Source organism: Emydura macquarii, unplaced genomic scaffold (assembly GCF_026122565.2).
Source record: "Emydura macquarii macquarii isolate MOO-44397 ecotype Brisbane River unplaced genomic scaffold, CSIRO-AGI_Emac_v2 contig_499, whole genome shotgun sequence".
Lineage (NCBI taxonomy): Eukaryota > Metazoa > Chordata > Testudines > Chelidae > Emydura > Emydura macquarii.
In genome coordinates this window covers 1,108,752-1,133,558 of record NW_027130636.1, presented here as the reverse complement: position 1 = coordinate 1,133,558, position 24,807 = coordinate 1,108,752, and the positions used below count along the sequence as shown (strand labels likewise).

General features: G+C 46.2%; 1 protein-coding gene across 1 annotated transcript in view; it reads right to left on the bottom strand.

Moving 5' to 3' along the window:
* EPHB1 (EPH receptor B1) overlaps nucleotides 1–6,036 on the bottom strand; it is a 351,973-nt gene extending 345,937 nt beyond the window's left edge. Inside the window, exon 1 of the transcript XR_010918133.1 lies at nucleotides 5,903–6,036. The gene's annotated coding sequence lies outside the window, so the exon portion shown is untranslated. The remainder of the gene's footprint in view (nucleotides 1–5,902) is intronic.
* Nucleotides 6,037–24,807: the final 18,771 nt, after the last annotated feature.

The following is a 24,807-nucleotide window of genomic DNA, read 5'->3' as shown; positions in this document are numbered from 1 at the left end:
AGTCTGTTTCTGCAGAACTATTATTTAGCCAGTCAGTCTCCAGTCTGTAGCAGTGCATGGGATTCTTCTGTCCTAAGTGCAGGATTCTGCAGTTATTCTTGTTGAACCTCATCAGATTTCTTTTGGCCCAAGCCTCCAATTAGTCTAGGTCACTCTGTATCCTATCCCTGCCCTCCAGGGTATCTACCACTCCTCTCAGTTTAGTGTCATCTGCAAACTTGCTGAGGGTACAATCCATCCCATCACCCAGATAATTAATGAAGATGTTGAACAAAACCGGCCTCAGCCCTGACCCCTGGGGCACTCCGCTTAATACTGGCTGCCAATTAGACATCGAGCCATTGATCACTACGCATTGAGCCCGAAGATCTAGCCAGATTTCTATCCACCGTACAGTCTATTCATCCAACCCATACTTCTATAACTTGCTGGCAAGAATACTGTGGGAGACTGTATCAAAAGTTTTGCTAAAGTCAAGATGTATCACATCCACTGCTTTCCCCACATCCACAGAGCCAGTCACCTCTTCATAGAAGGCAATCAGTTTGGTCAGGCATGACTTGCCCTTGGTGAATCCATCTGACTGTTCGTGATCACTTTTCTTTCCTCCAAGTGTTTCAAAATGGATTCCTTGAGGACCTGCTCCATGACTTTTTCAGGGACTGAGGTGAGGCTGACTGGTCTGTAGTTTCCCGGATCCTCCTCCTTTGCATTTTTAAAGATGGGCACTAATCGTCTGGGACCTCCCTTGATCGCCACGAATTTTCAAAGATAATGGCCAATGGCTCTGCAATCACATTAGCCAACTCCCTCAGCACCCTCAGATGCATTGCATCTGGCCCCATGGACTTGTGCATGTTCATCTTTTCTAAATAGTCCTGAACCTGTTCTTTCACCACTGAGGGCTGTTCACCTCCTCCACATACTGTGCTGCCCAGTGCAGTAGTCTGAGAGCTGACCTTGTTTCTGAAGACTGAGGGAAGAAGGAATACAGTACTTCAGCTTTTTCCACATCATCTGTCACTAGGTTGTCTCCCCCATTCAGTCAGGGGTCTACACTTTCTCTGACCTTTTTGTTGCTAACATATCTGTAGAAGGTTGCCAGCCACTTCTGCTTCTCCTACCAATTCTTCCCTGTTTGTGGGCAGTACCTAGAACTGAGAAGCAGCCATAAGAGGAGATAGACACAGACCATGGGCCTAACAATAGGCAGCCCATGTGGCCCTGGCTTGATCTGAGGGAAGAGACTGTGGGACAAGAAACTGGGGCTGGAGCATCTGATCTCACTGCTGGAAGACAGCAACAGCCTAGAAGCAAGGAGCAGCCCTGCAACCAGTGGGTCAGGTTTAAGCAGACCAAAAAGGAAGTTATATCTGTGTCTCATCCAAATGTGTCCCAAGGAGGAGATTGTGCCTGCAACGGAGAGTGGCAGATCTGAGAGCAGGAATTGTTCTGCAGAGGCCTTTGTTACTGGAGCACACCAGCTGCCCTCTTGGCCCACACACCAGGAATTGAACCAGGGACCTCCATAACTAAAAGCATGAACTACTCTGGCATTAATTAACCAGGCAAGCCTCTCTAGCAAGAACCTTAACAGACCTATCTCTTTAGGGGTTTGTAACGCACTCACGAGGATTACAGTAGCACTAACACAAAGAGCTGTGGGTTCCCAGGAAATTAAAACTCTTCTCTGCAATTTAATTAAAGATATTACGAGCGAGTCCCTGGAAAAGCCAGTCTTCACAGAAACCCAAGAAACATGTCCTGGGAAGGGAGCACATATAGCAGGCTCGTCTCTACTCTCACATCCATAAAGAGGAAAGAAAGTACAGCCAGTCAGCAGACCGCAGCTTTAACTTCCTGGCACTCATAGAATCTTCCTAGATCATGTTACGTTCATGTGTCCTTGGCTCGTCTTTGTACAGTTGAAAAAACACCGTAATGGGACCCAGTTAATTGAGACAGCAGCATTAGCAGGGCAAAAAGCAGGGAAACAATTCCTTCCCATTACATTTAATTGGTGACCTGTGGCTTTAACGGGAGAATCCTACGTGTGCAATCTGTTTTATTGAGACGCTTTTCAGCTTCGATAGGCCTGTCAATCACAATTAGAGGGGTTACATTGCCCATGAAATGCTACAAATTGCTCACGGGCTGCTTTACAAGATGGCCACCAGGAGCAATGAGCTCTCCCTTGCTAGAGCATGTTTGAGTGCACGCTTCCTGCTCCCCAGACATCTGCTATTATTGTTTCAGCCATGGCTGCTAATTATTTTGAGTTCTCAAAAAGCTGAACTAGTCAAATTAGTCAGAATAAAGGAAGATATTAGCAGTGATGCTAATGCTAATCCAAACCTGAAATGGAAACATGATGGGTAATGAAAGCAAGGGAAGACTGTTAATTATTATTGAGCTGTTTCAGTGCTGCTGATTCAGATCACATCTTGTTCTGTGTTTGTTCAGCACTTAGCACCACTGAGTCCCGGTCCATGACTGAAGCGGCTAGAGGGAAACCACAATATAGATAATCAACAACAATAACGTGGTTTTGGTAGCCAACACAGTCATCTGGTCTGACCCTGAAGCAAAGAGCATGGAGTTGGCCTCCCGATGTTGCTATGAAAGATTTGAACTCTCTGGTAGCTGGAAACTTGTAATGGTAGTTCTAAGGCAGTACAGTCTTATAGTTAAGACAGGAGAAAAGATCCAGATCCAAAGCTATTTAGGCACTAAAACCCCAGACAGGTGGCTAGGTCTTGGATTTAGGAGCTTAAGTCCCAGTTTTGTCTCCACTGTGAGCCACAAAAGCTGGCTGAACCCTGTAGGTGTCTAAACTCCCTCAGTGCCTAAGTTTTCAGAGTAAAAGTTTGCTCCGTGACAGTAGGTTCCTGTAGTAACTAATAAAAGAGTGAGTAGAGGAAGGGGACTGGACCCAGCATCTCCCACCTCCCAGATGGGTGCTCCAACCACAGGACTACAGAGTCCTATTCTCTTCTCTCTCCCCCAATGAGAACTTTAAATTATTTATCGACAGCCACTGGCTCATCGTGCGTGAAATGTTGTAGTCCGGTGGTTGGGGCATCCATGTGGGAGACCCAGGGTTCTGTCCCCCTCTGCCAGTCACTTGCTCATGATTTAACCCACGGGAGAATAGCTTCAGCAAGAGAAACTGAGGGCACCCCCTGAGAATATCCCACAGCCCAGTGGTTAGAGCGCTCTGGGGTTGCTTGCCTCTCTGCCTGCCTCTAGCGGGGAAGCAAGACTTGGACCCAGGTCTCCCACGCCACCAGAGGGTGCTGTGACCACTGGGGTAAGAGTTATCAGGTGGGCAGCGGGTGGGGGGCACCAGAACCTCCCCCTCCCGCCATCGTGTGTGGATGGAGGCAGGCACCTAATGCATTCCCACAAGGAACAACTGAGGTGCCTGCAGGGGCTCCCCCAGGGGCAGGAAAGCCTCTCGCCCCATGGCTGGCTCAGCTGGGCTGGCGGCTCTCCTCCCCCTGCCTGTCTGAGAACAGCAGCAGGAGAGGAGCTGTCTGATGGAGGCAGCGGGATGCCACGAGCCAGGCACACCCCACCCCAGTCTCTTAGTAACAGCAGCAGTAGCATGGGACGGGCTTTGTGAATCTCACCCAGAGTTACCTGTTAGCAACATATGCTACCATGGTGAATTACTGCTGTTTACACACGAAAAAAACGAGAGTCCTGTGGCACCTTAAAGTCTAACAAATTTCTGCAGGCATAAGCTTTCGTGGGCTGCAACCCACTTCGATAGATGGCTTATGCCTGCAGAAATTTGTTAGTCTTTAAGGTGCTACAGGACTCTCATTGTTTTTGCAGTATACAGACTAACACCACCACCCTTCTGGAACTGTTTACACACGGATATTTTTAATGAGATAAGACTAAGTTATGGTTATCCAGACAGAGGATGTATACACCAGTAGGACTCCAGTTCTTTACTACTAAAAGCATCCAGGCACAGAGAAAAAGCCTGAATACCAATAGCCAAGAAGGATTCATTTGGAACAGCCAACATCCAGAGGTTGATAGAAAAGCTATAATGCCTTTGGGGTATGACCAGCCAGTGACACGTGTTCTGATGATGTATTCAGTTTGGTGTCTCATTGGTTGTGTGTTCTGCCACAGGAGGAAGTCTTGTAGTAAGCCCATAGGGTGACATCCTACCCCTATTGAAGTCCATATCAAAACGCCCATTGAGATCAATGGGGCCAAGATTTCTCCAAAGAAATCTTTCTCCAGCTCACATAGTTGACAGTCCCCAGTGTTCAAAATTCATGCATTTAAAAAATAAAGTTCGCATTCTTTTTAGTTCCCTCTTGCTGTTGGAGCGTTTGCTTCACACTTTCTAGCTTTCTTTGGAAACACGAGAACTAGAAACTTTCATTTTTTTTTTTTAAATAATGTAAGCCGAGCTCTTAGGTAATACCATATTGCAGCAGCCATAACTAAGAAAATCACCAGAGACCAAACTGCCTAGAGGGGAGAGATGTGGCCAACAGCTATTAGTTGCTATCTGGCCACCATAGGACAGAAGTAATTTGACAAATTTAAAGAACCATTGCTAGAAAGGAATATGCTTCCCCCGCCCCGCAAAAAAAAAGAAAAGAAAGAAGTTTTATAAAAGGGTTACCCTGCTCTAGGGAGGGTGAGTGAGGACTTGGAGTTTTTGGAGGTACTGATCATTATATTGCATCACATCTCAAAGAATCACTACTAAGCTCTAACGCTGCTAGGTTTACAACAGCAGCAGTGGAAGACCATACCACTAAACTCACCAAGCAATAAGTTTCAATGCTACCGTAAGAGCTACATATTATTTATTTACTTTCAGTCTCACGCATAGGGCTGCGGGAAAGGATAACCATTACAGATTTGGTTTTAAAACTTTGTGCGAAAAAGAAATGTGAACAGAAAACTGAACTTTATATATTGCATGACAGCACACACCGTGCAAGGTGCTTTCCAAAGAGGAACACCATTTCTATCCCAAAGTGCATACCGATCAAGGACTATACCCTGCATGTTCGATTGTCTTATTTTTATTAATGCTAACTGGAATGAGTATTTTCCATGTTGAGGATGTGTAACAATAAAATAATGTTCATGTTTTATTAAATTGATAATACACGACATTTGAAAAGTAGCTGTGCTTTAGTGGAAAAGACTGACTAGTACCGGTAGCATTTTGGTATAGTCACAGGATCAGTATACTTTCAGGACCAGATTCACTGACACACTGGCTGGTTTGGGTTGCCCTGGCAATGCAGTGCTGCCATTCACCCAATTTAGTTGTCCAATCAATCTGGGTTTAGAGCCAATTTCTGTTGCTGTAAAGAGTTTCACTCACTGCAGAAGCATCTTCTTATGGCCAGGCATGGGGTAGCAGCTGTCTTCCCATATGCCACCCTGTGCCAAAGGTCACTCCGTCGCTGCAGTGGTCTCTTTTCCCACAACTTGGCCTTCTGGCCAGGTCAGGCTTTAGACCACCCCTTCTGGGATAACAGAGTCTAACCAAGCTGTAGTCCAAGAACCTTACAGCAAGCCTTTCATCAGCCTCTGGGCTCTATGGGTCCTACACCCCTATCTCAGGGGGTTCACCCCACCTTCCCACTACTGTGGGTTCCAGGTCAGAGACACTAGAGCTGGCAGCCAAGGTCTATATGCTGCTGCCTCCCTGGACCACTTCATGCCGCCTCTATGCCCCAGAATGACCACAGACTCCCTTTCTAATCCTACCCCATTTCCCCGATACTTTTACTAAATAACAATGTAACTTTTGTTATCTTACAATGTTCAAATTCCTCAGAAAGCTTCCCCCTTTCTTTATCAAAGCCCTTACGTACCCATAGGAAGTAATGAGTTGTTTCTTCCATCTTACCTGATGTACATAGTCCATCTTTGTGTCTATTTAGTCAAAAGGTTTTTGTTTACACCACAATGGCCAGTTAATACCATAAATAAAATCCTTTCATTTTGCCAATCCAGGCCCTGAAGTACATCATTATCCTCAACTCTAGCAACCTCTTTCTGCTACAACCTTCCTGGCTTTATAATCACCATCCAGCCCCACCCCAGCTGGTCTTCATTATCAATTAAGCCGGGGCTTTCACTCTCTAGCAGGTGCTGCCAAGTATGTTAATTGGCTGCTCTAGCCCATGTTAACCCCTTCAGGGCCTGTGGGAGGTACACTTCTCATCACAGTTGTCAAAACAGCATAAAGCAGCAGGACCCTACTAGTTCACCTGTTGCATATACTCTATAGCAGGAGTTCTCAAACTCATTTGATCAGGCCCCCCTTCTTTGTGTCTGTAATCATTTATGCCCCCACCCCCAAATATATATACCGCCACCCAGTGCAGAAGACAGAGCAGAGAGCAGTGGCTGCTGGTCGGGCGCCCGGCTCTGAAGGCAGCGCCACGCCAGCAGCAGCACAGAAGTAAGGATGGCAATGTGAAAAGTGATATTTGGCATCACTTTTCATGGCAGACTTAGCGCCCCATTGCCGCCTTACTGCCCAGGCTGACAGCCAGAGCCCCCCCACCTCCCAGTGAGGGATTGGGGGGGGGGGGGCGGGGAAGGAGACCCTGAGCCTGGGCTGCCTCCCAGTGAGGAAATGAGGGAGTGCAAGGAAGAGAGCCCTGGCCCAGGTGGTGGGGCTCCGACTGTCCCCTTAATCCCCACCTCTGGGGTGTGCATGATCCTTCTGCATGAGCCTCAGCCACCAGGGGCTGACAGCCAGAACTCTTCCGAAAAACAAAAAAAACCACACGACTTGTGCCTCCTTTGACATATTCCTGCACCCCTCCCCTCTTGGGACCCGCCTCCCAGTTTGAGAACCGCTGCTCTATAGCATTTAGCTAAAAATATCCATACTTTATTCAGGTGGGCCTGACGGTCCTCTCACTTACCTGGTTTTATACCAGTGTAACTCCCAGGCTTCAGTGGAGTTAGCCTTTTTCTACCCCAATATGAGAGGAGAGTCAGGCCTAGTGTGTGTGTGAGACGAACCCCACATCCCTCTTAGCTTCTTTCTCTGTTATTGTTGTAGCAGAAAGAGTGGAACAGGAGAACAACAGCCAGTTTTCAGGAGGGGCCTTTTTTGGAGTGACATCAGGGGCTTGGGAATGGAAGCCAGGGTGCAGCTGCTCCACGTAGAGACTCTAAAGTTTATGCTGTAACGCTGGCCTCTCAGCAGGCTCAGCAAAGATCTCTACAAAGTAGCCTGCCACATTGCCCTGTGCTAGCGAAACATCCAGACCCTTCACTTGGAGTCTCTGTTGTGCATGTTAAAGGCCACTGAGTCACACGTCTCCCTTGTCAGGTCTATTCCCCTGGCTATTTTGAAAACTCGAGGGAAGCAGTAGCCCTAGACAGGCAGCAGCCGGGAAAGGAAACTGAAGCTGCCTGCTTACCCTGTGTCTGAGCCAGACTAGCACAGGTTGGAAAGAGAGAAGACCTCCGCAGCAGAAGAGGACACCACCCTTCAGTTGCTCACGGTAGGCTAGTTGAGAGGGCAGTCCATTTTGCTTCCAAATCTAAGGAGCCCAGCCAAGCATGGAGTCCCCCAAACACCACAGCAATAGAGGGCACTGGGCAGGGAGAGAGGCCAGCCTTCCACTCCCAAAGAGTTATCAGCCACACTGATGCCAGAACTGGAAGGGAAAGAGAAGAGCCAGACAGCCTAGGCCTGGCGTGAGAGAAAGGAAGGTGCTCCAGAATGCCATGCCAAAGGGGTGTGTCAGCACCAATAAGCAACAGTCAGGCCGGTAACACTCCTTGATGAGTCATAGAAGAATCATAGAATCATAGAATATTAGAGTTGGAAGGGACCTCAGGAGGTCATCTAGTCCAACCCCCTGCTCAAAGCAGGACTAACCTCAGCTAAATCATCCCAGCCAGGGCTTTGTCAAGCCGCAGCTTAAAAACCTCTAAAGATGGAGATTCCACCACCTCCGTAGGTAACCCATTCCAGTGCTTCACTGTAAGCCTACCTTTCTTCAGCCGTTCCCACCTAGACTGTGGGGCCACACCCCCTTAGTTCTCTCTGCTGCTCCTGGGATTCTGAGTGCGCTGAATTGCAACAGGGATGGTGATTATCTGAGGAAGAGAGTGTCCAGTTAATGGTGTGGGGTTAATTTATTCATTGGTAAACCTACTCCCCTTGATTTCCCTATCTTTTCATTTCATCCCTGGTTCCTACCTACGTTTCTTTTAAGTTCACCCTTTTCTTTACATTAACAATGGTGCTTTTCCTTCTTAAAACTGCTTGGTCCATGCTGCTGCTGCAGTATAGAAATGGTTAACATAACAGGGGGCTGTGCAGTCATTTAGTCAGCCCCCCCTCCATCCCCCAACCCTCAGCAACAAAAGGCTGAGACCTGCCATTGATCCTCAGAGCACCACGCCCATGAGGCTCGTTCTCCCTAAGCCTTGGGGTCACTTTGCAGAGAGGACCGAAAGGACTCTGCCATTTCGGTTGATGGGGTGGCTCAGGATGGCACGTTTTCCGAACAAGCTTGATTCTACCTAGGAATCCTCATGACAGTGCTGACACCTCTGGTGATTTTATCAGGAGTCTTGCAATATTTGGTGCTGCAGGAATCCGCTCAGCACCTGAGAATCTCAGCTTTTCTTTAAAAAAAGTTTCTAACCCTCTTGCTTGAAGAGAATCTTAAAGCATCAAACACGCCCCCACGTTAGAAAGCAAATCAAAAGAACCCAGCATTGCTTATTTTTTAAATATCATTGTTTAAATCTCATGATTTTTGGATGCTTGGATTGGCAATACTGCAATTAAGAGGCTTGAACTGTCTTTCATCATTGTGTGACCCATCCATGTTAGATTCTTTGATTGAGCTTTCCATGCTTCCATTGTGGCTTCCCCACGATCTAATTGTGAAATGATGTGTAAAGACTGGTTGCATTAGGTCAGCAGAGAGAGGAACATTTCAGGTAATGAAAATAATGCTGAACTGCAAAAAGTGGACACTGATTTAATATTGGTTGTTCATTCCAGGTGAACGTTAATAAAAGACATGGCATTTCACGACCATCTGTCCCACCTACAGAGGATCCTGCTGGCCATCTTTTGCTTCCCCCTGCTGCCCTTCTATCTCTGCTTTCTCTGTGAGTAGCAGTTCCATTTGACCATACGCGCCTTCTGTATTTCACCCTCCTCTAGGGGTAATCATTGCCAGGGTGATAACAAGGAGCTCAAATAAAGGGGGTGGCAATTTTATTAATGCTGTGACTAATGGGAAGAGGTTGCTTAGAGATGAGACACATCTTGAGGTAAATTGGGTCAAACAAGTGAAATATGAATCTTTAAAGAGGGAACCGTCACTCACACATTTGTGTCTTGGCAAACTGAGAGCTATAAAAACAATCAATGACACTGGAAGTCTCCTTAACCCATAGTAAGCTGAAGGGTATTTTTGATTATGGATAAAGCAAGTTTGTGGCAAGAATAAGAGTGTATCTGTGGCTTTGTGACAGCTATGATCTCTCTTTAGGCTACGCAAGGAATCATGAGGAGCAAGAGGAAGGAAAGCCCACTGAACTTAGTAAGTGATCACTGAGATCTTTTTCTGCTGTATATTAGGCAACATTAACGTTTAGGGAATCTCCCCTAAACCATTATGGGAAGGTTTGGGGGTGGTGGAAACCACGTTCCCATTCTGCCTCTTGGCTTTCTGGGGCTCTTGAAAAAAAATCTGACTAGGGATGACCCAACGTGAGTGGAAATGACAAACTCGGAATGAAAGGAACAGCTGTTACTACTCGGAATAGAGTGATAAAAGAATAACAAATGCTAGTTCCTATGTACTGTGGCCTCGGGCACCTGACAAATAACACTAAATATAGCTAGCATGGAAAACTTCAAAAAAACATTTGATTCAGCAGCAATTTTTGGGTATGCCAAAATGTTGCCAATGTTGCAATATAAACACTATGTAATTATTGCACTGCATTTGTGAATGTTATATCTCTGCTTCTTCCTTTTACTTACCCTGGTAAAAATAAATACATATTAAATCGCAAAACAAACAAAGCTGCTTCTGGAACATAAGGCCCAATCCTGCTCCCACTGATGTCAAAAGCAAAACTCCCATTGGCGTGAGTTGCCTTGCCTTGAAAAACTTAAAAGTGTTTGATTGTATTAGCAGGTCCAAAGCGCTACTTAGCAGGGAAGGCGTTAAAACGGGTGTTGTGTTTAAGCATTAAGAGCCAGTCCATTTATAATCAGTGTCATCTATAATCGGTGTGATCTCTAGTCATCAGCAATGTCCAAGAAAACAAAGCTGAGGGCCTTGTGTTTGAGCTGAGCACCGAGGTGGGACTGGAGCACAATCACTCTGTCCCAGGAAGAGGACCAGGGAAGGAAAGTAAAGGAGAAGCACATTCTTTGTGTAACAACCCAAGCACAGATCCTCTTCCCCGGTGCTCAGGGAGAGCAGAGCTCGCAGGAACAGAGCCCCATCACATTTCCAGTAGGTGATGCTGACTGTTTCAGTGACACAGAATATTCTGCCACAGAGATGAAAAGGGCAAATGGAAATTTTCCAGCTGAGAACAATGATGATGAAAATATAGACGTGACAATTACTTGGACTCTCTCAGTGGGCAGGGCACCTGTCCTGTGGGCTCGCTAACTTTCTGGGTTGCTTTAACCCTTTATGCCCAGCACTCAGTCTCGCATTCTGACATTGAATACACTTCCCCACCCTATCAGAACCACATCTTGCTCCTGTAGACGTGTAGTGCTACACCGTTCAGCACCCAGGGGCCTGAAACTATGAGGCTGAGATAGCAGAAGGCAGAGCGTAATGTGACTGATTATTTGCTCTAGGTGTGACTCCGGTAACAATTATTCATGTTCCCAACAGCTCACGTGGAGGAGGGAAAGACCATTGAAACAGAGAAACACTCCAGCTTCACAGGTGAGACCTTTCTGCCCTGAATGGGAGACCATTTCACTCTCCTGGGTCCCCAGTCCCCGTAGTGGAGGGGTATATTTCTACATTGTAGAAGTATTGTTCCCTGTGACGCCATACTATCCTGCTGGGTCTCTGAGCAGTTGGAGATGCCCACCTGTCATCCCCATGGTCACCAAGGTGCACATTCCAGGCAAGCTTTGGCTGGAATTTCACTGCTTGCCAAGGTCATTCCACAGCTGGGAATCTGCGGTTGCCCATTTATTGCCTGTTTAGAGCTAGAATCTGAATCCAGATGTTTGATTACCCTGATTCACGGACTGTAAATCTGTAGGTGGAATCAGCACCAGAACAGTGTGTGGTTGATCTGACACGGCTGTTGGCTGCTGGATCAGCTGACTGGGTGTTCCAGTGGGGTGGCAACACATCTGCAAGAATATGCATCAATTTAGCTGGAGCAAAATGCTTCCGAGTTTTGGACTAAGCCCAGGAAGCATGACAAATACCACTGAATGTGGGAAGAGTTAGATACACTGCATTCCGCAGGCACTGTTTGTTTTGGTTAGCCGTTGGTGTCTCTAGTGCACCAGCAGTGTTCCACATGAAGGTAGCGGAGATGTTGGAAGGAAATGGTGATGCTACAAACGATGATGTTCACATCTGGAGTGAAACCTGAGAGGAACATGTTATTAGTCTACGAGATATTCAGACTGGTACTAGAAGAGAGTTTAAAATGTAGTGAAGAAAAATGCCATTTAGCAACACCAGGGCTCAGATGCTTGGGGCCAGATTGTGCCTTTAGGTCCCGAGACAGTGCAGAACTGCACTGCCCATAAGGGGAGCTCAGCCTCTTCAGGAGGCCCTTGTTTCCCCAGCTCGCTGGCACCTGACAGGACTACATGGGCTGTGCTTTGGGCTGATGCATCCTGTCTCCTCCTTCTCACCCTGCATGCTCTTCCAGCCATCAGGGTGTGTGTGTGAAGGCAGGGAGTAAATACTGTGCTGCCATTCTGCCCCCCTTTGGCTGATGTCCCCTGGGGGCACATGGAGTGAGCAGTCCTTGTGTGCCAGAATACCAGTGTGTACCCAAAGTGGTGTCTCTTTTCCACCTAACTTAGGTCATCCAGCTTTTCAGGATGTTCCAAAACCTCATTCTCACCTGGAAGATAGTAGACTTTGTATCCTAAAGTTTAAAGGATTCCAAGATTGTACCTGGGTACGAATTAGACATATAGGAATTCATCTAGACCCTGTAGCCTTTGGGATTCAGTACAAGGCGACTGCCATTTCCACTCATCTCTCTAAGAGACCATGCTGTGCATTGCACTGAGCGATGTGTTAGTGAAGGTGATGGTACCTGAGAGCTTCCTCTATTAAGGAGACATTGATAGCATGCTCAGTAAAATCTCCATTTTGGAGAACTGCAGGGATACTTCCTGGAGATCTGTTCACACAGCACTCCTCTCTCAACTTGGCAACCAGAACTTATGTGTGCTGGGACTTTTCAGCATGGAAAATGAGGACGGAGGAGGGATATGCTAGAGATCTATAAAACCATGACTGGTGTGGAGAAAGCAAATAAGGACGTGTTATTTACTCCTTCTCAGAACACAAGAAGGGGTCACCAAATAAAATTAATAGGCAGCAGGTTTAAAACAAACAAAAGGAAGTATTTCTTCACGCAACACACAGTCAACCTGTGGAACTCCTTGCCAGAGAATGTTGTGAAGGGTAACAGGGTTCAAAAAGTAACCAGATAAGTTCCTGGGAGATAGGTCCATCAATGGCTATTAGCCAGGATAGTCAGTGATGCAAAACCATGCTCTGAAGTGTCCCTAGCCTCTGTTTGCCAGCAGCTGGGAATGGACAACAGGGGTGGATCACTTGATGATTACCTGTTCTGTTCATTCCCTCTGGAGCACCTGGCATTGACTACTGTCGGAAGACAGGATACTGGGCTAGATGGACCATTGGTCTGACCTTGTATGGCCATTCTTATGTATGCCTGGGGAGAACATTTCTGCAACCCTTGTTTAATTAGAACTTCTCAACCCACTGGGTTTGCATTTCTTGCTATACTCCCATAAGTGGGGGCTGAGCAAAGAGCAACTCAAAGAAGAAAGGTAGGTCCCTCACTGGCTGCAGCTCACAAAGGGTGGTGAGAGAGCAGCTCATCCAATGGTCTGGACAATCTTACAAAGACACCCTGAAATAAGCAGATCTGTCTTCATACTACCCACCCTCCGGCGCCGAATTCTGTTCTCACAGGCATCTTGGCTCACTTCTACTAAACCTCAGCTGGCTCCACAAAGCCCTTTCATAACCTGAGCTTTCAGTGCCATGATGGAGCAGGCGGGCAGTCCCAGCCGCCACTGCTTTTCCTGATAATCTGGGCTGGGGGAGTATGAGTGTCCAGAGGCAATGCTCTTAAAGAATGATAGTGGTTGGGGAATGATCTCTTGATGCCCAAGCTACATTGTAAGGATGAATTCCTTCCACAGTGATTATAAAGGACTGGTAATGTAGGTCAAACCAATGCCTGCAATCAGCCACAGCAGAATCCTCACCCCACCCTTCCAAGAAGGACTAGCAAGACAAGGAAAGTTTTGCAGAGGGTCCTGAAGATCAACAAATCTGCTCTTTGGCAGACAAGGGAGAAGAAAATCCAAACACTGACAACCATTCCTGGCAAATCTCCTGCCAACAGACCCTTCCCTCTCTTTTATAGGAAGATGCCTCTAGCTACAGCCATCTTAACATGAGCTCTGCAGAAAACAGATCCCTCATGTGGGAACTGCTGTCCCTATGCTATCCCTGCTGCATGCTAAGTAACCAGCTGCTACTGTAAGAAGAGGAGAAATAACTTCTATCATAAAGCAACAAAAATGGTGGGCTGTGGGTAGAAGGGATGTGCTTTAAAAGAAAAACCGCATGCCCTACATCATAGCTCTTTGCATGAGGAAGGTCCTTCTACTTATGCTGTAGTCTGAATCCTCCTTTTGCCAAGGAACACAGGATTTGCCCTAGCAGATCAGCCAACACCATTGCGAAGTCAGTGAGTTAGGTGCCTTAATAACTTTGAGGATCCGGGCCCCAGTCACTAGCTATTTTCATTGCCCTTCCCTGGGCCTTCTCAGTCTTGACTATATGTCCCTAGAGGTGACAGCTGAGGGCATTACCAGCACTTTGTATAATGTCATATTATGTTCTATTGAGGGAAAGCCTGTGCCCACTGCTGTGTTTCTGTGTAGTGTTTGGGCCATTTGATTTAGCTGGGTGTAAATAAACAATCCCCGTTGTCTTTCTGCAAACTAAATATGGCCTGACCTCTTTTCACAATAATAACCCAGCCATCAGTTAGATTCCTGATTGTGTGAATACCAGGAAACTGAATACAGGAGTTTATAGTTCAGTGGAAAGTTCTGCTGCTGTCTTAAATCATAAAGCACAGCTGCTGACACAGCAGAAGCTGCAAAATGAATGGAGCATTTGAGCAATGGATGGAGTGGTAGCTTATGAAAGGGGAATAAATTCAATGTCTTGCAGTTCAGTTAGAGGGAGAAAGAAAGGACAGGCAGGCCAAAGGACTCCATTACACCACACTGCAGTATCATCAATGTTCAATGCAATGGGAATACAAAATGAAGCTTTAAAGGTAACCTGTAAATGTTCTAAATCAGACAGCTACCACAATCTGAATAAGTTGCTGAATGCAGTAAATAACAAAAGAGGAATTAAAGATCCAGAGCCAAGATTTCCAAACATGAGCAGTGATTGTCAGTGCTGTGATTTTTGGGGCATCCAAATTCAGACCCCCTAAATGGGTGTCTCATATTGGGTCCCCAAAAACAGAGGGCCCTAAAGTCATTAGGGTCAGATTTTAAAAAAATATTCAGATGCCTAAAGGTTCAGACAGGCACCTAGTGGGATTTTCAAAAACACGGCAGCACTGTGAACTCCCATTCATTTCAGGCTTTAATCAGTGTCTCGGATCTGTGGCAGAACAACATCTTCTCACCATGCATAAGGCCAGTGCCATCACATACTTGCCAGAGCCAGAAAACTTGTAGAGGATCCAGATTATTCTGTGTTTTCTTCAAAATCTCTGGTCTGTAATTTTATTTTATACTTAGTGGGATTTAATAATATAATTCTCACTCACTAAGTATATATTTTATCTCTCTCATGGTATTGCCTCACTTGCACCTTGGCCGCTGAGCCATCTCCCTTGGACTTATTCTGACATTTCAAACCCTTGAGCAACTCCAAAGGGTTGTTTTATTTTTAAAATCCACCTGGCAATCACTTCTTCCTCCCACAAGATGTGAAATTTCTGCCTCCAAATAACACCTGCCTGTGGCCCAGGATGAGGGGCAGGAATCAGTCCTGGGTCAGTGACAGGTGTTTTATGCATAAAAGTATGATGGCTAAAGATCTGTCCGTCCTACTGGACTAGAGATAGGTGCTTTACACAACTGTAAAAGGAAATAATGTGCTTCTTAACTGAGTTAAATTGCCACACGCTCATAAATTAGAAAGCCAGAAGGGACTGTTATGCAGGAGGGCAGACTGAAAGATCATAGCACAGGCCAGAGTACGTCACACAGGGATTGGTCCCTCGAGCCCACACATGTTTTAGACAGACATCGCATCCTGATTTAAAGCCTCCAAATGTTGGAGAGGCCAACAAATCGCTTGGTAAGTTGTGCCACTGAGCACAGGTGCTGCCCCAGTGCTACATGGGGGAGTGCACATCAAAGTAAAGGGGATGGACAGGGATGCACAAATGTATTGAGCTGCCCGGATACAGAAGGAGAGGCAAGCAACTCCACCCCACACGATGATGCTGTGAGCACAAAGAATAAACATGGTTAGAAAAGGAGGATGTGGCGGGGGGTCGTCCATAAAACTTTTCACTGGAAAACCTGAGAACCAAAACTTGTCTGAAAACTGAAAAATTCAAATTTGACAATTTTCAAAGCATGCAGACACTTCCCGTGAGCACATTCATTTAGTCAAAAGCTCAATTTTTCTGTCGAAAAGAAAGGTGGATGGAAAAATTGCGAGAACCCCTACTTGAGATGTCAGCCAATGGGAGGAGCTTAGTGGCAATGAGAGACAGCAGCCAGCCCAGATCAAGCTCACTGCTCGAAGGAATAAAAAAATTGCCACTAACCTCACCACGTTCGGAGCCAGATACCCAGCTCTTCTTCCAAGCTTCCCCACAACACAGTTCTCATTCCCACCGCTTCATTCATTTTAAAAGAGAAAACCCTGAACCCCCTTCTGGCAGGGAAGGAATGGAGAGAGAGAACACTTGTTTTTCCAGAGATGGGAGGCGCTTAGATCCCACGGTGAGGAAGGCCTTGAAAGGCTTAGACAGATGGGTACAGAACTCCCTTGGGGCAGTGCGACTCCAATGCCCACTTCTGAGGCCAGGGCCTAAATCTTACAATCTAGCCCTAAGACAACAAGTGTCAGCAGTGACTGAGAAACAAAAAGCACCAGGAGACCAGGAGGTGGAGGCTTTTAGGCCTTCTCTGCATAGGCAGGATGCAGTGGTTAACTTACATTTGTATTTTGGGTTAGCTGTTCCCAATCCACTTAAACTAACGTGAAAAAAGCTACTCCTAAACCAAAATGAGTGCCCACACAAGGGTTTGCACCCGATTAGCTAGATCACTTGGGCTATGTTCAGACTGATGGCGGCAAAATCGCTGCCGCCAGATCGATCTTTCTTGATCAATTGAGCGGTCAGTGAGACCTGCTCAATCGATCAGGAAGTCGACTGAGTAAGTCCACCCCCTCAAGTAGCATAGCACTGGGCCCTCGGCTCAGCACAGTGTGAACAACGCGCAGAAGGGAAGCTGAGCAGTCGACGTCAGTTACGCAAACTACTTTGCGTAACTCCCGTCGACTGCCGCCGAATCGCGTGGTCAGTGTGAACCAGCCCTTAGATTAAACCAGTGAACTTTCTCATGTAGACACAGCCTTAAATTGGTACCACCAGGGGTTTCCCTTCTAATTATTAATGAATCTTTGCCCATTCAGTTGTTGGGGTTTGTCAGATGGGATAGCCAGAAGAAAGGTGTTAGGAGGAGGGATTTGAAGGAGGAGAGGTTTGTGTCACTGGATTATGGAGGTCCAGGTGTAAGGTATAGTGTGGAAGAAAGCATGGGAGAGCGAAGAGGTTTGAGATGCTGATGGAGGGAAGGGAGCTGTTGGGGAGGAGTGTAGATCAGAGCCAAGGACTGGAGGCTGTTTGCTTAAGCCCTCGGCACTTTGAGTGCTTTTCTGAATTTCCCATGCCCTTCTTTTCCTTCCTTCCCACTGTAACGCCTTGCTGGATGGCTCAACAGGAGGGCTTGGGTTTAGGACCTCTGAATCTAAAGGCACATGCTGCTACAGCTTGAGCTAAAGAGCTGACTCCTTCTAGCAGGAAACAGTAGCATACTTAGGTGTTCCAGCCACCAGGGCAGGCAAAGACCCACACTATATTAAGTTGGGTTACAAAGCGATAATCCTAAAACTATCTGTTCCTTCCCGCAACCCCTTGACCGGACCCATGACAGCTCCTCTCCTAGCAGGGAGGCTCCAAATTGGAACTGAAGCATTTAGCAGAGGAATGTGGGCATCAGAACTGGAATATCAGGAGCATTGTACAGGTGGATTACTACAGGGGCAGCAGCAAAGATGGGTAGAGGCAGTACACACAGAGCTCACAGAAGGGGCTGTAGATTGGGGGCAGAGGGTGTACCTGCATGCACGATGCCAATACCAGTCAACAGTACTAGTTCCCGGTCCATAGATTCAGAAGCAGCAAATTTACCCCAGAATCACTGGAGGGGAAAAAAACCCTCCACTTTCCATAAATTCCTGGAGTGATTAGAGTAGTGACACCAAAAAGTAAATGCTGTTGGCCGGGCTAAGCTTTATCCCTTGTGTCAGTAGCATGGGCTGGCATCAGCATGATGAATGAGTCTTGCAAGCATGCAAAATTGTGTAACTGTGCCGGAGAGTCCTTCAGCCCACAGGTGTTACTGCTCCCCTGTGGCCGCAAGCCAAACATCCCTCAGCTGGCAGCTCTCTGACAGGATGGAGGCCCAAGATAAAATTAGAAAGGATTTCTAATCCTGCACCTTGTACAAACTGTAGGGGCCAGCTAAACTGGGTTGCTGTTAATTGCTAAACCAGACTCCTGTACTCCCTCTCCTGCCCTGTTTTGTGGGCTATGAGACTTTCTGCCGAGACAGGAGTTTTGCTGCTAGTCTTCTTTGCATGCACAGCGGAGACCAGGTCCTTCATTCTGATTGGTGGGGAGATCCATGTGTTGCCTCTAAAGGAGCGTCTGGTGTTTGCAGGGCAAACCTCTCTTTAATGGAAAAGTGAGAGCAATAAAAAAAAAAAAAAAAGTCAGTTTTGGAAGACCTAGCCCTCCTGAAAATGGCTCATAAGGCCCACTTTACACCAAACTTCACCCCAGGACACAAAGTCGGAGGCTTTTGTTCAAAACTGCATGCTTTCTCATCACACCTTGTGTTCTTTTTTATCTCTAAGACATTGATTATTTTTTAGTCTCGTTTTAAATTTTCAACTTTGGGTGTGGCAGAGGAGAATCAGCTAAATCCTTTTAAAGAACCTGCGAGTGTTGCAGAATGAATTCCCTCTTGTGTAACAGTGCTGGTAGGGGGATTTGAGGGTAGACAAGTGCTTAAATCTGAAAGGGCAGAGAGAGGGGGAGGGGGAGAGGAGAGCTTGCTTTGAAACTAGAACTCTCCCTCTGAAATGTGGCTCCTTCAGATTTAGGAAGCGGATCCCCACTGGGATTTCCTTTCAAAGGTGACTTGTAACCTATTCATTGGGGTAGATTTTGGCAGGGCACTAATGGTTTATTTGGGCAGGGTCAGGCACACATTATTTGTGTGTGTGCGCAGAGTTCGTTTTGGGTGAGGGGGAGCATTTGCCTTTCCAAGAGTGGAAAATAAAACACTGCCAGATCTGCAGCAGCAGCAGCAGCTCAGGGTGAGAAAGGAAGCGGTGGCAATGCTCTGATGGGCACCATGGAGTTTAAAAAAGACGCCAATGCAGTAGCAATTGAGATGCTTCTCATAGTTCACCCTGAGAAGAGGAAGACAGTGCAAAGGGTGCAGACAGACAGACAGACGGAAATCAGTGCCTCACACCAAAGCCAAGGTAAAGCAATATCTGCATTTGTGCAAGTGGAGGGGTGCAGCTGCAGTGCATGCAGATCCAAGCAGCAAGTGATTGGTAGAATGAGAGGTGAACCATCAGCTCTGGGGAAAGAACAATGGGTGGGGGGGATTCTTTTGTGACTCCCTAACTTAAAAACATGCAGTGAAAACCTAAATCTGCAAACTCCCCTATAAAAATCTTCCAGTTTTAACTTCGTTTCATTGATCCCATCTAGCAAACAAGAGCCTCTGCAAATGCAAAGTCCAATGCCATGCATGTTGCACACCAGACTGCAGGTGACTCAACGCGCAGCACCTATGTGGCATGCCCGTGGGGCAGAATGTGGCTATTATTCCGAGAACCATGTTTGCAGATTCCCTGTCAAGTTTGAACATTTTATATAGCATGAGACACCACTGAAGGGTTTCCGACAATGCATTCGATTTACAGGGCGAAATAGTAAACAAGCTGAGTTATTTAATTCCAAATCAGTGGCTATCACAAAGGGATGCATTGGGCAAGTGGGTTTTATTTTAGTTAGTGTGTGCGTGCATGCACATGCATACTTTGTCTGCGAAGAATATCACTATGAGCTATTTATAGCGAGAGTTTGTGACAATCCCCTTGGCCTAACTTCTATCCCTTCAGGGGATCTTCCATGCCCTTTCTGGAACACTGGAAATCATGAGCTATTTTGCAGACAAACAGGGAGACTCTCCCCTCATTGCAAAACTGAAAGGAGCAAAAGTGCCTTTGCTGCAATCTGGTTTAATGTTTTCGGAAAGCACCCAGTTTCAGATCAAGAAGAGTGCCAGCTATCATGTACACTGATGGAGTAGGGAATCACACTTCTATTAATAACCATGCTTCTTTTAACAGGGAATTAAAAACCATCCAAATACAACTGAATGACCCTAGGAGAGGGGAGAATGGAGTCTACTTTTATTATTATACTTCTCTTTTTACTGTATTTCATACTGTGGTGATTGGGGCTATATAAATACTGAAGAAAAGACAGGAAAATCATAGGATCATAGAAGATGAGGGTTGGAAGGGACCTCAGGAGGTCATCTAGTCCAACCTCCTGCTCACTCTAATTAAATCATCTCAGCCAAGGCTTTGTCAAGCCGCAACTTAAAAAACCTCTAAGGATGGAGATTCCACCACCTCCCTAGGTAACCCATTCCAGTGCTTCACCACCTTCCTAGGGAAAAACTTTTCCTAATATCCAACCTAGACCACCCCCACTGCAACTTGAGACCATTGCTCCTTGTTCTGTCATCTGCCACCACTGAGAACAGCCAAGCTCAATCCTCCCTGGGAACCCCTTTCCAGATAGGAAAAGGCTGTTATCAAATCCCCTCTCATTCTTCTCTTCTGCAGACTAAACAAGCCTAGTTCCCTCAGCCTCGCCTCATAAGTCATGTACTCCAGCCCCCTAATCATTTTTGTTGCCCTTCTTTGGAGTCTTTCCAATTTGTCCACATGGTTCTTGTAGTGGGGGGCCCAAAACTGGTCTAAATGGAGTATTGAAATCAGGATGGATTGATTTAAATCACCAAGAGAAAATCATTGATTTAAATCAAATTTCCCACTGATACTTCTTCACATATTTCTTGAACAATGATGAAAATGTGATCACTCAAACATGTTAATTTACAACTCAATACAGCATTTTACATCATCTAGGAGGGTATACTTTGTGTAATTTTTTGGATAACTTGATTTTATTAATTTAGGAAATAGTACATAATCCTCATTACCTGTGTCAAGCTCCAGATGCTACAGCAGTATATTAGGAATGGTAAGAACTAAATCACACACAAACACAATAGCACTTATATTTTATTAAACTAAACCTTAAATGTTACATAAATGTTTCACATTTGCAATTGCAGCAGTCTCCTGAATTGCCAGCTGACGGCTGCCTTTAAACTCTTTTTTTTAAATTTTCAAATTTTATTAACTCTAAACAGACAAGTCATCACAACACTAAACGTACGCTGTCCTTAAAACTTCTACAACTAGCTTTCATCTTCCCCACTCCCACTGTCATTTTTATTCATGGACTGAAACAGAAATACGAGTTTTCCTGCTTTTCCAACTCCCAGTCGATTTCTTAGCTTTGAGTGAATAATACCAAACGATGAAAATATTCTCTCTGTCCTACAGAGGAAGACACTGCTGTGAAAAGTTGGCTTAGCAACTGAAGGAACTCTGTTTCAAGGTGCCTGGCTAATGATTTCCACCAATTCAGGGGAGTGACTTTGTTCAAAACATCAGTAAACATGTACTGTTTAAATGCTTCCGCTCCAGCCCTGAAATTTATTATGACTGGCATAAATGAGAAGTGATTTTAAGATGCCCATGCCATAGTAGCAGCATCTTCTTCAGAAGATGGGCATCTACCCTTATATCTGGGGTCGAGAATGTTCAAGAAAATAAGGTGGAGTTAGTGCTTGATCCATTCGCCTCTTTATAGCCTGCAGTTTAACTTTCTGGTGAGGTATTTCTTCAACGTCTCTTGAAGTGCCTTTCAAATTTCAACAGCATCAGCAATGCAGCAACAATTTCTCTGAAGTTTAAGGCTATGGATATCAGCTTCAATATACTGAGCATATCCTCTACATTTCCCTTTAATCTAATGTTAGAAACTTTGGATGAGATATTTCCAACTATTTTATCAGAGTTTTCTTCACAAAGTTTTATGAGAATAGGCCAGTTCTTAATAAAGTGTTCAAAACAATCAACCACAGAATTCCATCGAACATCTTGAGAGAGCATTAGTTTGGATCCTCCTGCTCTCTTCAGTGAAGCTGAAGCAAAATGGTTGTTGAAGTCACAAAATACTTCCATAACAACATTTTCTTTTATTCCTGGAGAAGACGTACTAAGTCTTTGGCTAAAAGATGCATTAAGTGGGCACTGCAGCCATATGTTAAGGAGCATCCTTCCATTTCTTCTTCTAAGTATCTTCTCATCTTTGCCACATTTGCAGCATTGTCTGTGACAAAACTGCACATGTGACAGTTGAATTTTTGTTCCGTTTATTACAGCTTTCACTGCCATTTCTTTTAAATATTCTGTTGTGTGGGCATTCCCCGATGTATCTGTTGTTTCTGAAAGATATGCAACCCCATCTTCTGTTGTCACACAGGCACATATTACTGGATCGTTGTGTATATTGCTCCACCCATCAAGGCTTAAACTGGCAAATTTTCCCTCAGTATTTCTTGCACACTATTCAAATTCCTTCTCATACGCTATCTAGCAATCTTCCACCAATGTCTGCTACTTCATCAGATGCAAGAAATAGAAATCAGATAGATAGCAGGTATATATATTGTGGCAAACAGCCAGCTCCTCCCTAGTGGGTCTCACGCTTCAACCCCTTGTAGTGGGCCAGGGAGTATCCAGTAACCCTGTCTCCCCTTGGAGATACCTTGCTCCAGCTTCCTTCTGCTGGCGGGGGCCAGGGGTTTTCGCCTTCTGTAGCTGCAGAGAAGCACTGTCTCCTGGCCTGGGGGGGGAGTTTCTCCTCCAGCTGGTACCAGCCTTCTAGCAGCTTCCTCCTCCTGTGCTTCTCCCCCTCCATTTAGGGAAGGCAGGGTTTAAGTACACCTGGACTAACCCTTCTTTGGGTCCAGGTGTCTCTAATTGCCCTGCAATCATCTCTCCTCTGCTTGCAGGAAAAAGAGGTTTTGACCTTCTAGGGCTCACACTCTGGCCCTGGTATGCCTTTTTGAGGCCCTCTGGCCTGACTTTATCACATATCCTCCCCCCCGCTCAACACCATGGGGTTGAGCTACTTGGGTCGGATAACCACTGGCATCCTGATTTCAGGGTCACTACCCATCGGGGAGTCTCCCACAGGGAGTAGGGACCCAAACCCTGGGAAGTCCCGGCCTATGAGGACTGGGTAGGGAAGTTTCGGGACGACACTGACCGTTACCCTTGTGGTCCACCCCTGAATCCCAATCTGGACTGGAGTGGACGGGTACAAATTGACCGCACTGTGCACACAGGTTATTCCAGTGCATTTGGCCCGGGACAGCTGGTCCTGACCCACCAGTTTCCCTGAGACCAGAGTGACGGCGCTCCCCGAGTCCACTAGAGCAGTGGTTACTTTGCCGTTCACTTTGACTGGTCAGGTGTACCTATGGGTGGTCTCTGCCACCCCCACCGGGTAGACCAGGCTGCAGGGACCAGCAAACTCACCCATCCCACATTGCATGGGTTCCCCTGCGTTTGGGCATTGGGTAGCTAGGTGCCCTAGCTCCCCACAGGCATAGCACCTGTACCCTGGTCGAGACAGTCCCCTATCCGTTGGGCTGCCAGGCTTTGGGCCAGAACCCCCCCTCCTGGGGTCCCCAAACCCTTTTGCAGGCCCAGGCCACTCTCCAGCCCCCCTGCTCCCCAACATGGGCTTGCCCGCTGCTTCGGGAGTCCGAGCCCCTGGGGCATGGAATCCCCTCTTGTTCCAACGCCCTTCTTCCCCGGCAGTCCGTGAAATCTCCCTGGCTGCCAACTGTCTCTCGACAAGGGCAACTAAGTCATCATATGAGGTGGGGTCAGTCCAGCTAATCCCCCGCCGCAATGGGAAAGGTAGGTGTTAGCAATGTCCATTCAGTTAGAGTAGATGAGCCCTATTCACAAACATTGATTAGAAGGTGAGAATGTGTGAACAGTGACAATTACTTCTTGTAATGAGATAACCATTCCAAGTCCCTATGCAGACCCAGTTTGATTGTGTCAAGTTTGCATATGAGTTCCAGCTTTGCAGTTTCTCTCTGAAGTCTGTTTTTGAAGTTTTTTTGTAGAAGTATAGCAACTTTCAAGACAGCTACAGAGTGTCCTGGGAGATTGAAGTGCTCTCCTACTGGTTTATGGATGTTACCATTTTTTATGTCTGATTTGTGTCCATTTATTCTTTTGCGTAGTGACAGTCCGGTTTGGCCAATGTACATGGCAGAGAAGCATTGTTGGCACATGATGGCATATATTACATAGTAGATGTTCAGGTGAATGAGCTCCTTATGGTGTGGCTGATGTGGTTAGGACCTGTGATGATGTCACTAGAGTCAATGTGCGGGCAGAGCTGGCAACGAGGTTTGTTGCAGGGATAGGTCCCTGGGTTAGTGTTCTTCTTGTATGGTGTACGGTTGTTGGTGAGTATTTGCTTCAAGTTGGGAGGCTGTCTGTAAGCAAGGATAGGTCTGCCTCACACGGCTTGAGAGAGTGAGGGACTATCTGCTAGGATAAGTTGTAGATCCTTAATGATGTGTTGGAGAGATTTTAGCTGGGGGCTGTAGGTGATGGCCAATGGTGTTCTGTTGTTTTCTTTGTTGGGTCTGTCCTGTAGTAGTTGACTTCTGGGTACCCATCTGGCTCTGTCAATTTGTTTCTTCACCTCTCCAGGTGGGTATTGTAGTTTTAAGAATGTTTTATGGAGATCCTCTAGGTGTTTGTCTCTGTCTGAGGGATTGAAGCAAATCCGGTTGTATCTTAGGGCTTGGCTATAGACAATGGATCGTGTAATGTGTCCAGTGTGGAAGCTGGAAGCATGAAGATATGTATTGCGGGCAGTCGGTTTTCGGTATTGGGTGGTATTAATGTGACCATCCTTTATTTGTATAGTAGTGTCCAGGAATGGATT